This window comes from Coregonus clupeaformis, chromosome 33, assembly GCF_020615455.1.
Source record: "Coregonus clupeaformis isolate EN_2021a chromosome 33, ASM2061545v1, whole genome shotgun sequence".
Classification (NCBI taxonomy): Eukaryota; Metazoa; Chordata; class Actinopteri; order Salmoniformes; family Salmonidae; genus Coregonus; species Coregonus clupeaformis.
Genome location: NC_059224.1, coordinates 656353 through 669616, shown reverse-complemented (window position 1 = coordinate 669616; position 13264 = coordinate 656353). Strand labels below are relative to the sequence as shown.

Genomic DNA, 13264 nt, shown 5'->3' with positions numbered 1-13264 from the left:
CTGCTGCTGAGAGAGGACAAGAGCCAGAGCCTCTCTCCAAGGCCTGCTAATAACTAGTCTGCTCTGGCACAGAATAGAAGAGAGAACCACTACACAGAGGGGACACTTCCTGTTCCATCCCCCAGCCCTGCGCAACCCTCCACAGGCCTCTACAGCCCCAGAGAGCAGGCCCCAGGAGCCCTGCTGGAGGCAGGTAGGAAGAGAGCCATGTTAGCGCCGGAGGCCTGGTTCTCACCTGCAACGATGCAGCCTGTTTCTCTACACCGGGACAGGACCCAACATGAGGGAACACCTGGCTTACAGAGCACAGAGGAGAAATGAGGCCAACCTAAACCTACCACCATGCTCTCTCACTCTGTCATACACAGCACACCTCACCTGATCTGCAGAAACCACATTGAGCCTCAGCAGAGATGCTACACAAATTAGCAAGCCTAAGCTCTGTGGCAATTTCTACATATCCAGCAACCGCAGGCGATTAACAACCTACTCCAAAGGAAACATAGCCCTGAAGTCGTTGACTACTGAGAGAGCCAGAGAGAGGAAGAGAGAGTGATAGAGTGTGTGGGGGTTGATGAAAAAAAAAGAGAGTTGCTACAAAGAACAATGGCACCTGACAACTAACTACTGAAAGAATTCAGGCTTTGAGCTCCCAGCCCAACGCTCACCTCTGGCTGACCTGGTGAATGTGTCCAGGCTGTGTTCAGTTCTTCTGCTGCTTCACACAGCTTCACATAGCAACACTTCGCTGCTATTTGTTTATACCTGCATTCAACAGGAAGGCCGGTTTGTCCTGTCCGGTATGAAAGAAATGGATGGGAAAAAAAGATGCCTTTTCTTACCGAAGCATGATAAAGACAGGGAGATAAGTTGATACTTAGTCATTCTACCACGGGAGGATGAACTAATTATCAGAGGCTGTGTTTTGTTTTCACATGCCATCTACAAATAGGCCACTGTTCTCTGCTGCTGTTTGAATCACAGCGTCACTATGCATCATTATGAATGCTATCACACAGCAGAGCAGAAGCTGAAGGGAATTCAGCAGCGACCAGACGGGCTCTGTGACGTCACAAAGCCAGGGTCACCAGTCTGTCACGGCCGTCTACCCTAGTGTCGGTCCCCCGAGGCCTGCCTGGGCCCCCAACCCACTATAGACCCACGCCCCAACCCCCTCCAGGCCACAGCACAGCCCCGTGCCGGGGTAACTGAACCTCCAAATGAAAACCAAACAGTCATGGGAGTGAGGGATGATGAATATGAAAAGGCCAGGAGGACGCTGTAGTCTGTCACCACCACGCCAGACACCGGCCACAATACAGTGACCAGAGCGTGGCTAGCCCAAACACATGGAAGGGGTGGGGGAGAGGCAGAAGGTCTGCCATTAGCCTCAGTTGGGTTGGCGTGTGTGTGTGTGTGTACACGTCTGCGTCTGCATGCGTCTCCTCCTCCTCAGGCCAAACACAAACACACACAGCTCCAGTACTGGGTGCTACTGTGTGGGAGTCTGCATCTCTCTAATCAATTTATTATGAGGCTCCGAGGTCCTCGTGTTTGTTCATTTAACACAGGGAAAATGAGCAAGTAGCATTTGTTTTAGGTACAGTGAGACAGAGAGAGAGAGAGAGAGAGAGAGAGTGAGAGATAGGAGCGAGGGATGGTGGGGAGGAGGAGAAGGGGAGTGGGGAAGCATACAGGACAGACTGACGCCCTTCATCTGACAGTGGATGTGTAATAATGTGGCTTTGAGGAAGTGTTGATTTAATTGCAGCCCAGTGCAACGCTTAATACAGTCTGTAGGACACCTGGCATAAACAGGTTCCACCCAGGAGAGAGGGGGGAGGACAGGGGCAATTAAACCCCCCAGCCAATCAGATGGCTCTCCTGACATCTCCTGTTTGACATCTAAATGCTCATTTGATGAGAGGAGACAGAGACAGACAGCTTATTTCTCCTTTTTTAATTATAACGTCTGCAAGAGGACAATGTGATATAAACAATCATCAATGCTATCCATAACAATAGCACCAACACCATACGTGGAAGCCTTACCGTAATTTAGGCCCCACCCTAAATAATGATATTACTGTGTGTCTCCTTTATACCAGTATCCCCATAGCTATTACCACTACTGACAAAACAACATCACATAAAATTATAAAACACTGAAGAAAAAAATTATAATGTTGCCTCATTGTGTATAAATATAGTATATATCCTAATAAATGAATAACAAGATGCTAGAAAAAATAAATATTGCAACAACAGCATTATGAACATGTCTATGTAAAAATGTAATTTGAAAGTAAAAATTGAATCATTTCCTCTCCTCTGTGGTTGTGTTAATAGAGACCTCTAAAAAGGCACCAAAATGGCTGCAACACTCGGGACAGATCTGATGTCTGAACACACATTCAGAGAGGGGGGCAGACATTGGCCTTGACATTTTCACACACACACACACTCTCAAACACACACACACACACACACACAGTACACAGTACAGTACTAACCCAACACAGTAGCTAGCTACATAGCTAGCGTTTCAACTGAACACAATGCAATAGCATTACCTTTATGTTAATGAAATACAAGCAGGGCCATTGCATTGAAATGACTTTAATGATCAATGTAAATATGCAGCACATATACTGAATGTCTCTAGATATTAAAACAATTACTTCATGAAAATAGCTGTAGATGCTTCCTTATTTACATTCACTGAATGTTTCTACTTGCATCAAAATAACACAACACATATTTATATTAGGTATCTGTATAATGTGTCTCACAATGAGCAGGCTAATGTAATGACTGACAGAACAGGAAAATAAAAAAAATACCACATTCAACTAATGCTTATGAATATCAGCTACATGCATTTCATGCATCAGTGTGCATTGTGAGACACAATAAAAAATATATAAAAAATATATAATTTCCAGCGTACTCGTTAGCGCTCGCTAGACTAGAAAACTAAAATTGCATTAAATAATAAGCTGGTCTGAGAATGCTAGAGGAAAACACGTAGTTAGCAGCACTGACGCATGCGTCCGTGTGTGAGCGCGGCGAAAGCCCGGTGGAGGGCTGCCATCAGAAGGGGTAGGGAGGCTGCAGCACTTAGAGGCCATTTTATTGCTTTGCTGTGGTCAAGTGAGGTGCACCGAGCTCAATTCCACCACAACAATGGCAAAGAGGGCCGCAGAGACAAAGGGGGCTATCCCTGCTTCTTAACCCCTTCACTGCTGCCCCGATGGCCCCCTAGACAGGGGGATAACAACAACAGACCAAGGAACCCGGAGAGAATGACAATATTACATAAATACTACACCGGCAACAATGGCTGTCAAATGCATGCATACACACACACACTGACACACACAGAATCTCATCACGTGCATAGAGTACTCTAAGCCCAGGAGATGAGATGTCAGGGATGTGAATAGCTTGGGAGCAGTCGTCGTTTCCTGAGCGTCAGACAGAAATAGCAGATCCTAGAGTCCCATCAGGCCTACCGTGGTGAGCAGGCCTCACACTCCAGGAGACTGGAGGTTAGGGAGCATAGCTGCTACAACCTCTCTCTCTCTCTCTCTCCATCCGTCTCTCTCCGTCTGTCCTCTCTTTCTCTATCCGTCTCTCTCTATCTCTCCCACTCTCTCTCTCTCTGCCCCATGGGGGACCTGGACAGGCTGCCGCACATTTGCAAGTGAATCACACTTTTTGTTAGAGTTTTTTTTTTACACAGAAAAAGGGAAAGAGGGAGAGGGGGGCACCTCCAATCCCTATTTTCTTTTGTTCTCTCTCTAATCCTGAGGAGGATAAGCTGTGAGGTACACAGAGAGGAAGTGCAATGGGCCTGCTGGGGTCCAACACATCCCCACGACGCATTCCTGAAGCCCAGCCCAACCTAGACCCGTCCCGGCCCAGCCTAGACCCGGCCCAGCCCAACCTAGACCCGGCCCAGCCCAGCCTAGACCCGGCCCAGCCCAGCCATGAGACTGAGACTGGGATAGCCCCACACGGCCATCACTGCTATAGCCACTGAATCATAGTCCTAACTGACTGTAAATACACAGCACTGCTAGCACCTCAAATGAATGCTACCTCCACCTGGAAATAAAATGAATATCCAACCTAGCAGAAATTAATATTGAGTAAAAAATATGTATTTGTTTAAAGAAATCCTACTGACATCTCAAATATAGTAGCATAAACAAAACAAGAACGTACATGGACAATACCTCGGATGGATAATACCGCCTGAACAAATACACCAACACTTTTAAGCAAATATATCTGGATTCTTCAAATTGTGTCATGTGAGTTAGACACGTGGAGCTATGGGAGGAGTGTAACGGAGGCAGGGAGGGACTGTCTGACCGTCTGTCACTGGCTCTTTCTCTGGCCTCACTCCCTCCCTGGCCGGCCCACTGACCGACAAATAGAGGCCATCGCTGCAGCTGAGAGGCTTGCATGCTCACGCTCATACACACACACGCTCACACACACACACACACACACACACACACACACACACACACTACTACCTAATAATACACACACACACACACACACACAATGCAGCCAAAGCAAATCCTGTTGCATAATTGAGCTAGCTAGCCGTAAAACAGTCAGGGCAAAATGACATCTGCTGCAGATGGACGTATGAACAGGATCACCTGACTGAACGACAGCAAAAATAACATTCCTACTGGTTCAATTTACCATAATATTCATTAATTAATCATTATATTATTCTTTATTTAAGTTAATGGAAAATCATATTTATGCCTTTGTATATGCTGTAAAAATATATATATAGATATATTGTTATGAAATATTAAAATAATCAAATGAGTATAACCACATTAGAAAAAGGAATATTGTATTAATGCTGCTTGTCTCTTTTTAAAAATATGACAGAATTATGCAGTTAATCTTGACGAAATGTCGTAACACATGGCCTTTCTGGAACCTGGTGTACACAGCCACGACACACAACACACACTCTCTTCACTGGGGAGTCTCACGCCGTGCATTTTTAATAGCAGCGTTTCAGTTACATAATGCACATTTGACTAGCGCTGACAATAGCATATTACTGATAGACATGGCGTAACTAACAAAACAATATGTGGACAGGCATCGCTGCATGGAGCACAAGTATACGCAGAGGAAGAGGAAGAAGACGACAAAGAAAGAGAGGAGGATGAAAAGAGGGTGAGCGTGTCATCAGAGTCACAGGCCAGAAGGCTCCATGCATTGTTCCATGGTTCAGTGTGGGAAGAGAAAGGCGACCTCTGTCTGTGTGTCCACCATGTTTTATGCATTCTGTCCTTTGTGATGATAAGCGCCAGCGCCGAGGGTGGAATGCTGGTCTCCGGGGTCCAGGAGAGGGGTGGGCTCGGCTGGGCCTGGCCGGGGGGGGGGGTTCTGCAGAGATCAATTGGGCAGCCCCTGGAGTGCTCCCTGTCGCCCGGGTACGTAGCTACGTAGGCTACATACGCACGCTGCACGGCCCGCCTGCACAGCGGGGAGCTACAGCCAGCCGCTGCTGTCCTGAATATGAGACACGGCCTTGCTGCTATGCTACTGCTGTCCTAGCCTCCACTAGCTGCTAACCTGCTATGCTACTGCTGTCCTAGCCTCCGCTAACCGCTAACATGCTATGCTACTACTTCTCCGGCACTCGTCTGCATCACATCTCACAGCACTCGTGGACCAGTCCCTGCCAAAATACAACACCCTAGCAACATGCCATGGCTTAACACTGCTATATAACCATCACAGACATCACTACACACTGATGGGGGAAATGACAGGAGCTACCAGTGCTTCTGTTTATCATTGTGTGTTTTTGTAATTAAAAATGTAATAATCAGAAATTATTTATATAAATCGGATCCCAAACATAAACATTAGAGTGTACGCAGTAAACAGATAATGTGCAATGCCAATGGTATTTTCTAATGATTAGATTGCTAATTATGTTGATTGAGAAGTGTGTCTTATTATAAACATACACACACATACTTCCACATCTGTATTTGTTTTCAGAAAAGTATCAATCACTCTCAATTACCATGTTTGCATTTGGATGCAAATATGGGTGTAGCTATATACATTCTAATAGGAGCTCTAGGGCTAACTCTCAAGCCGAGCATACCAGCTAGTATTTTTTATGTAGTGCTATATAAATTACAAAGGAGGCCGAGTGGCCAACGTGGAAGGCCCTCTATAGCTGCTTAAACATGTCCTGATGGGAAGAAAATACAGGAACGACCATATAGGAATTCTTCCATTTAAATCCGTATCTAACCCCCTTCTCTCTCTACCACATTAATCAGGTGTGGGTTTTCAGTCCCTCTCATTCTCTTCCTCAAGTTCAGACATATTACCAAACAAAACACGTCTGCTTTATTTTATATTTTGAAGATATGTCAGCAATAATACCCAACATCTCATGTAATAATATTCACAATATAAGGATTACTCTGAAATTCTCTCAAATTGACAACGTGACATTGCACACCTCCACCTAAAACGGAATAATAACCAAAGGAGAGCAGACACACACATACAGTACACACACCTTCCCAATTGTAAATCTACCCCAAAATGATTCAGTGAATGTTAACCCGATAACATATTGTGAAACAGCAAACCACAGAAATTCCTGCCAACTTCACTTCAAGAAGATAAAAGAATGACAGCAAGAACAAGAGCTCAAAAAGAGGACAGGGAACAGGGAGGGGAAATGGACATAAAATCGGTTCGCTGCTGGCATAGAGGAGCTCTCGTGGCGATTCGGGGCTGCTGGGAGCAGAAACCAGGTAGAGCATGCACACACACACACACACACACACACACACCTAAGAATCCCTGCCATCTCCTGGCCCCCTCCCCTTGCTCCCCCCAGTCCGTGTCCCGCCCCCAGCCCGCTCCTTAATGACACGGCTGACACGTATGCCACTGGCCTGGGCTACGGGACAACTGGAAGAACAGGTCCTGGCTGGACAAGCTTGCATATTCAAAACCATCATCTGTAATCAGAGCCACTGCTCCTGCTAAACTCATTTCCACAAAGCCCTACAGCAAATGGAGGAGGGAGACGCTTTAGCCTCTTTCTCTCTCCAGTGCTATCAATGGAAAACGAATCTACACAAACATATTCATATTTATACTATCCTCGCCCTTAGAGCAAGTCAACCCACTGTAAAAGTAATTTCTCATAACTACAATCACAACAAAATCTAAGATTGTGATAAAAAAACAAAAATAATCTAAAATAATTAACTGGTTTAAATTAATGTAATAATAATACCAAAAATATTATTATTATTAATAATAATAATAATAATAATAATAGTTAATTGCTATAATTAATAAAGACATCACTACTGATGTAAATTATTTAAAAAATATCAATGTATTAGGCATCGTCGCTGGTAAAAAATATTTTTCGGAGGAAAAAATAAACCTTGTTTGGATTTGATTTGGCAACGTGACCAACGGTTGGTGAATATATTGTGCTAGTCCATGCGTTGCCTGCCCCTTAGCGGCCTGGCGCTTGCCCAAAGAGGGCTCTCTCTGACTAGGGACATGGCAAAGAGCTTCCCTAGGGGTGCTGCCAGCCCCCGAGAGCAAGGGAGAGAGGGAGCGAGCGAGAGAGAGACAGAGGGAGGAGGGAGGGGGGAGGGGGCAGTAGACGACCAGGGGCACTGTCTCTCCCCCTCACGTTACCCTGTAACCATGTCACCGCTCTCCTCTTTATTTCAACACTACTACACCCCTTATTCCTGTCCCCCTCCAATCACAAACCCAAATAGGACCTACACACTCAGTCTCAGACACACCAGTAATCAAATACGTTCATGGAACCAGACATAGGGAGATAACGCAGGTAGTATAACAGGATAGACGAACAGGGCGTCATCTACAGACTATCACTGAAACAGGAACCTCAATCAAATCCCTAACGCACTACTGACTATTCACTGCTTATGATATTATAAACAAAGATCATGATAAAGATAAAGATAACTATGATACTAACATCCTTACTCCTAGTCTATTACTACTTGTAATAATAATGTTGATAATAAACATCATACTAATGATGATGATAATAACAATTGTGGAAAATGTTACATTATATCAACACCATAAGTTAAATGTCCATATCATACTTCCCGGCAGAATACATACCCTATTCTACACATAGAGTAATAGAACATTCTGCCAGGTGTGCTGGCATTCATATACTGTAGGCTACGGTTCTGTCCTATTACGTGTATCCTATGATTTAACACCATTATCGAACATTACATGGTGATAGTGAATAGTCAAGTACAACATTTAACTATGGGTAAAGACAAACTACAAGTGTACAAATTTACACAAAATATGTTTTTTTTATGTAAATATATCTATAAAATAAATATTGTTATATGTCCATATAAACAAACTGTGTGACTGATAATGAAAGACCTTAAAACAAAATATAGTCTTGAGATAAATGCAATAAAGTCCTTATCAATACATGTAATTAAAATAAATATGCAAATTGAGGATCATGCTTTAAGTCCCCCTCCTTCCGTCTGTCAAGGATTAATGGAACTTAATACTTTACAAAAACACAACCCTGGTCATTACTAATGAATTGGAAATCAAAGTTGAGTATTTACAATGATTTTCAGTGTGCTGTAGCTATCTATGGTAAAAACATAGTCCCTCATGACATCTACCCAACCCACAGTCCCCTTAAGCAGAATACACAGCACGGTCAGACAGATACAGTGGTTCACCAAATGCACATCCTACACCTAACCATAATGTCTGCTATGTGATTCTAACAGAGTACAACATAAGGAAATCAAGAACCATCTTAAAACCCACATTAAACCATACCTGAGCAGGTAAATGCAGCTGACATAAATATTATACATTGGATAATTACTTTTGAAAAATATCAAAAAGGCATCAAAATCCTCCTAATCTGTAGTATACATTTTGTAGTTGCTTTTCAAATGTTTCTACCAAAGGGTTTGATATCAAATCCAGGAGTCTTCTAAGAGCAAGTGAGATGACACCGAGTAGCGTTGCTACTTGTTTTGTAAAGGAGGAGGACAGACAGATCGAGAGAGGAGAGAGAGGGGCGAGGGAAAGAGAGATGGCGAGAGGAGAGGGAGTCCTGGCACAGCACATGTACTATGCTAGATTTCCTTTCCTATGTCACGCTTGTAATTATTGCCCAACCTACGTCTACGGAGCAGAGATACACAAAAACAGACATATAGGCCCAAAATCTAATGCTCCAAGTTTTCCCTCCTGAAATACATCAATAATAATATAAGCAAAAAATAAAGAGGCAGGGGGTATTATATTCTCTCTTCCAGTAAAAAAAGCCTCCACTGCTCCTGCTAGTATATTTGTTTGCCATCTCTCCCACTACTATCCTCTGAGTCCTGGACATACTGCTGGTCTGAGTTATCTATAAGGGAGCTACTGGCCCCTCTAGTTGGGGCAAGTCTGAAAGGTGTTAGTATCTGTTTTCCTGACCTCTTCCCTGCCTCCTTCTCCATGGCCCATGGCTATCTGACCCCTTCTATCCTTCTCCTCCTACCCCCTCCCTCGCTCCCTTCTCTCCTTCTCTTTCTGGCTTTCCCCTACTCTCTGTCTGAGTCTCCAAACCCCATTATTATACCTTCCTCCATCCTACTAGAAACCCATAGAAACATTTGTATAGTGTTTCTCTCCTGTTTACCAAACTGGAGGCATATTTTTTATCTTGCACTTGCTGACCCCCTCAATCTCAGTGTTATGCTTTGTGTGACCCCTCAACATAACCCCCCCACCCCTCTCCTTTCCCCCAGTCTCACTCTCCCACTGCCTTCCCTCGGCTGTTTGTGTAGGGTTTTTCCTTCTTTCTTTTTTATCTCTCTTGCACTCACTCGATGACCCCTGCTCCCCTGTTTCTTGCCGTCTGACCCCCAGCCTTTCAACCTCCCACTCTTTTCTCCCCCAAACCAGCACATCCCTGCCTTGCCTTAGCTTGCAAAACGCTTTTCTTTTCCATCCCTCTGTCGCGAAAACTCGTCGGCTGCCTCATTCTTTCACTCTTTCTTCGAGAGTCCTCCATTTCGTCCATGTTGTTCTATGTTTTCTGTACTTTTTGGGCATCTTGGCACTGCTTTCTGGGTCTTAAACGTCGGGAGGTCAATAGCATTTCTGCTTTTTCCTGTCTATCTGTCCGTCTCTCGGAGGGACTAGTTATATTCTCACGCAAGCCTAATCCGTCCCAGCGTCTTGTTACTAGTCGATCTATTGCTTACCAATTCAAATCTGGCCAATGTTTAGATCTTTTTTTGTAAAATTCTCAAGTTATATTTTTTCCAAACAATCCGTCGTGTATGATTACACAATTTATTCTGACAGTAACGCATCCAAAGTTGATTTAGTCTAGTTTCTGGTTGTTTTAGGAAGAAATAGTTACGTTTACTTTCGAAATCAGTAATACGGTTATTATTACGCAGGGAAGCATGTTAGGTCATAGAATAGCATTATACCATAGCTATTGAGTTTTCATTGATAATGTTTCCTTTTTGTAGGCCTATCTAGTATAATGTTTGTTATTTGTTATGAAGGTAAGCTATAGACAGTGGGAAGGAAATGTTATATTATTGCTCTTACTTATTCCATAAAAATCCATACGAGCTGTCATCTGTCTCGTTGGACAGACAACCTATTCTGTAAATCCCTTTCTCTGCTCGCATCACCATTCTATTCTTTCCATGCAACCCGCAGCTCAACTCTCTGCCTCGGCTATGGGCTCTCCCGTTCCCGAGGTCTTACTGATCCGCTCTTGTCATGAAACACACCAGATTTACAAAACACACACACACATAGGCCTACCGATCGATTTGCATGTGACTCCGTCAGGGAATCAGCAAGAATCGACTTTAACATCGCTTCAAAGAAGCAAACAGGAATGAAAAATAAAAGAAAATGATGGACAAAGTGGGGAGAGAGAAAAGTAGAGGAACTGAGATGTAAAGCGGGGCGGAGGGAAACACAAATGTAAGAAACGAATCGGAACGTGAACATTTTGCTTAACATTAAGGATTTTATCAACCCGTGATGGTGCTGAAAACAGCGGACCGAACAAGTGGCATATCTGTCAAAATAAGAACGCGGGCGGTGTTTCTCTTTCGCGGGACGTAGACGGACCCACAAGCTGGACTAATGTGCTCCTTTCCTGGCTACGCTCATGTGCAGCTCCCGCTACCCTCCGTAGGCTGAATGTAACCCTTTCACATCATAATCGTCCTCAAAATGTGTTTCTTGACACCAATAAGACTTCTCTATCTTTCATGATTCCATCGAAAAGCACAAATGTGTTTTTAAATATATGTTTTTTGTGGTCTACTGCTTGGAGGGGAATCGCTGTCTTGACCATTTATTTTCTTCCAGTCATGAGGAGAACGAGGACGAACGCAGATGTAAACACAGGTAATGAATACGAATAAAACCGAGAATAAACAAAACTACTTGCATGATATAACTTGTGATCGCCTGTCATTTCTCAGAATATGAGAATAGTGAAGATCGGTGCGTATCTGGATAATAGGAGAAACCTTCGGTTAGCCCACTACTAAAAGTGAAAAGAATCGAATCGTAGAAACATCGAGAGAGGAAAAGAGAGAAACGCAAAGTTGTAACTTACAATTTTTCGCTGCCGCTTTGTGATCCTTGCTTTTTAATCCAGTATTGAGACGATTCGGCTAAAGATCCCATCAAGGCAGTCCCTTTTGGTCAGTTTGCGTTTAGGATGGCAAAAGAAAGATCATTGTTGTTGCGGAGTGTAAAAAAACGAAGTATTAGTTGTATAGGGCAATATAAAAATAATTTGGATGCAAAGCAGGCGATGAGTCTTGTGTTAGAGGGAGCGAGGAAGAGGTGAAAGTGAGATCTGATGATTGAAAAGAAAAAAACTCTTTGGATCTTTATTCCTGCTAATTAGTTTCCTGCAAAAAATGGCTGTGATTAATTCAGTGCGCATGTGCTTCATTACACAGGCACGACGGGAAGGGCTAATTAGCCACCTTCTGGATCAATAAGATTCAGCAAAGGAGAGAGCTAGGGAGAGAGAGAGGGAGGGAGGGATAAAGAGGAGGGAGGGAGGGATGGATGGATAGATGGAAGAAGAAAAAGAGGAAAGTAATGATCAGGAATTGAAAATATGGAATTAAGTACAGCGGAAAGTAAGAGTTTGATTAGAAGGAAGACAGTGAAAGTTAATACTGGAGTAGACGCCACAGCCGCCGCAAAGCACGCAATACCCCGCACTTCGCTGCATTTTGTCCGTTCTTTTTAGGCTATAGGCTATATATTTTTTTAAGCTATTAGGCTATAACGCATTTATATTTCTTATTATTAACACATTTATATTAAAACACAGTAATAGCCTATATTCATTATCACATTTTCCTATATTGTCACTTGTGTTAGTAGTGAGACTAGATGCACTCTGAGACAGCAGTGCTGACTGCTGGAGTTTGAAATACTTTTGAAATGTATTTATACAACTTATAGACACAAATCAATATTTTTTATGATAAGCTACAGTTGGACAGTACGGGAAAACAAGTAACCAAGAAATTAAGCATTATGCATAAGGAAACTTTGACAAGATGTGCACATATTTGCTATAGACAACTAAATAGCTTTTATTTATTTTTGTTTTGTAAATGAATGCCTAGTCTCATGATGATACATGTCTAACGTGTGGGATAAGACAGAATGCCACTTAAACTAGAATGTAGAACTAGAACACCTATGACAATACTAATTAACCATGTATTTATATATTTGCAAACGTAATAAACTATTTAAACATGATCCGTGCATTTTAAGCACAAAACGAGACGCAATAACTCTCTTTGCATGCTTTAGAGTTGCAAAAGCTTACAACAAGCAGGTGTAACACTACTTCTAATGTTGTGCAAAGTTTAAAAAGCCTTATTCCACACTATCAAGTGTAGGGAGCACTACTTTTATATGTCTACACATATATAATTTGAGCTAAGATGCATCTGATAAATCTGCCTTAGCCTCACTGTAACAGACTGATACGTTCTGTAACTGTAGTTGCATGCATGTATAATAACCTACTTCTGGATACAAACAGAAATCCTTTTCGTGAGAATGTGGAATCCTTTAATGAAAAACTGAGATTTGTCTCGATAAAATATGCTTTGTCCCA

At 42.9% G+C, this 13264-nt stretch overlaps 1 protein-coding gene across 1 annotated transcript in view; it reads right to left on the bottom strand.

The window, feature by feature from the left end:
• LOC121548458 (zinc finger homeobox protein 3) overlaps positions 1 to 12180 on the bottom strand; it is a 163214-nt gene extending 151034 nt beyond the window's left edge. Inside the window, 1 exon segment of the mRNA XM_041859877.2 lies at positions 11726 to 12180. The gene's annotated coding sequence lies outside the window, so the exon portion shown is untranslated.
• Positions 12181 to 13264: the final 1084 nt, after the last annotated feature.